Source organism: Etheostoma spectabile, chromosome 7, assembly GCF_008692095.1.
Source record: "Etheostoma spectabile isolate EspeVRDwgs_2016 chromosome 7, UIUC_Espe_1.0, whole genome shotgun sequence".
Lineage (NCBI taxonomy): Eukaryota > Metazoa > Chordata > Actinopteri > Perciformes > Percidae > Etheostoma > Etheostoma spectabile.
In genome coordinates this window covers 12,466,378-12,469,214 of record NC_045739.1, presented here as the reverse complement: position 1 = coordinate 12,469,214, position 2,837 = coordinate 12,466,378, and positions in this window count along the sequence as shown.

Here is a 2,837-nt window from a genome sequence, read left to right as displayed (position 1 = left end):
AAGGTCATGGTTACAGTTAATAAAAAGACAAACATTAATTACAGGTTTGTTATGGGGCACAAACTCTGGTCTCCTGCCTGAAAGTCAGACATTAAATGTAAATCCTTCACCCCGTCCTCCACATCATTGCTTTCTGCCTTGCTGCATAAAGGGCACATTACTTCCTGCATTGGCAGAGAAATTTGGCATTTATCATAAGTTGTGGGATGCGGGTTAGGACATAATTCCAAGGAAACTGGGCAGAAACCTTTACTGGCCTTCCACTGATGAACACTGCCAAATGTGTCCAGCTAGGTTGAAAGCTGCTTCCTGAGATTGAATTTAATTTTTTCCATAATTTGAAATGCCATAATTTGATGAATATGCAGGACCTAGGAATCATAAACTACTTCACACATTTATGATACCTCAAAATGCCTGTGGGGTCCATGACATGCATTTGATGGGGCATCAGTGAAAAAGTGTAATTTTCATTACAAAGATCAATTTCTCCCATAAATCTGTTTGTGACTGTGAAGATAATCCTGCAAAAGTTAAAACAGTTACCGCACTGCTGTCACAGTATAATTGGCATGTGTGTCTATTTACATATACACAGGTGTGTGTCAGCATGTTTATATATGCAAGTGTATAATAGTAACACAGACCAGGTTGGTGTTTATTTGTGCTTGAAAGTTAAGCTGGGAAAGTCTGAGAGTGGCAGTAGCCGGGCGTGTGGCTGCGAGGGAGGTAGATTTGTGGTTTGGGTGGGTTGGGGGTGTTCGCGATGTGAGCTTAAGGAGGTGGATGAAGAGAAAGGGTGTGCAGAGAGGGAGAGAGGGCCTGTGCTTGTGCCTTTCAAGGTGTGTTATTTGTTCAAGGCTGTCCAAACATTTACAGAGCGCTGGCAGCCCTGGAATGCAGAGGCAGGGCTGAGGCTGAGAGCAGCAGCCGTGGGAAACCGCTGCTCTCCTCAACCTCTGCAGACTTGTTCCCCTTCGGGCAGAGTGTCAACACAGACAGTGCCAGAGATGTGTGGGTCTGATAGTGACGTGTCCTGTCAGAAGCCTCGCGCGCGCACGCACACGCACACGCAACACACACCACACACACACACACACACACACACACACACACACACACACACACACACACACACACACACACACACACAGACATGCGTAGTTCCAGTAAGGCACACAGCCGGGCTCATTGACTTGCTTGCAGACTGACATACAGTAACAGACAGAGGCAGAAGCCAGAGAAACCCGTCCTACCAAACAAGAGCGGCCTTAGGAGAAGCTCTCTTGCTGGGCGCCACACATGCTCACACACTCTACCCTTTCTCTGTTGGATGCTAGCATTTTTGTTTTACATTACATTACATTACATTCATTTGGCAAATGCTTTTGCCCAAAGCAACTTGGGCAAACACACATTGTCACTCCCATTCACCTGTTATTGCTCCTTGTCAGTCAGACTGAGGTGACAGTAAACATATTTCCAGGTGGGGACCTGCCAGTGCCAAGTAAGCATTGAGAACCATGCTTTGTCGAAACCCACACCAGGAAGTCAGTTGTCACTGTGGGCTGCTAAAATGACATTCTGTGATAAGAACTGGCTTCAGGAAGCTACCAAGGAGTTCATAACGTTCACAGTTGCAGATCAAGTTCACTCATATCTTGGTATACCTGTTCCTCATTCAGAAAGAAACACCTGCATTAACTGAGATAATGCATGACTGACCTGTTAAACCTCACACCTTGGCACACAGTTTTCAAAAACAAATCCTTCTATTTTTGTCAATGCCACAGTCATTTCCCACGTCACAATGAAAGGGTTCACCTGTCAGCCTCTTTTAATTTATCCTGCTCAACACTAAAACTGAAACTTCACAAACTGACCCACATTCTGTGATTGGATTATTTGAAATCAAGTCTCATATTGTCAACCTGATGAATGGTTTTCTCCTTTCCATACTCTTGCAGATGACTAACCAAAATTATTTATGTGAGAATATTTTCCAACCACGCAGGCTTAAATGCCAAAAGAGGAAGAATAGGGAAGCACTTCTCTGAGTACTGAAATGCTAGTTGTGTGTGGCTGTTTTAAGTGTTGTTGTTGTTTACAGATTAAAGATTAAGGGTCTGGCATTGAGAAATGAAAGTTGCCCATCCCAACTCCTTTCTAAGGAAACAGTGATTGTGAAAAGTTCTGTGGGAACCATTTCCATTTGATTTTAGAGGCTCATTTGCCTATGTATTGGCAAAATATCCACTGTTTGTGTACACCTGACCTGGGGTTGGTGGAGCAGCTGCTAAACACAAAGGCAAAGATTAGGTGAATGCTCCCAAACCCTATGTGCTCAACGATGCCTCACACATGTAAGTTTGACATTGACATTGTATGATACTTAGAGAGTCTGAAGGTATGACAAAGCGTGAGTAAAACTTGCTCATCACCCTCCTCCTCGCACATTTCTTTGTCCTCGTGTCTGGCACACACACACACTTACCAGCTCTTTTGGCCCTGCAGCTACACACACCTGCCTGCACTGCTGGAGGAGTGTCATGTTTCAGCGATGAGACAACGTCCGACCAATAAGCTATGGTGAGAAAGGTTAGGGAGCGTGGTGGGAACTCTCCTCCCATCTCTCTCTACCTGGGAACTGACGCTGCCTCAGGGAGGGGCCCTGAGCCTGAATGAACACCAAACAAAAACTCTCACCAACAGGTGAGTTACACGAGTCAATGTTGGTTTTTCTCTAGTCTATTATTTTTTCCCTCACCTATCAATTATTTTCATTCATAGCTGGCACACTACTTTACATTTTGGCAGGACTGAAAAAGGGGGCAGAA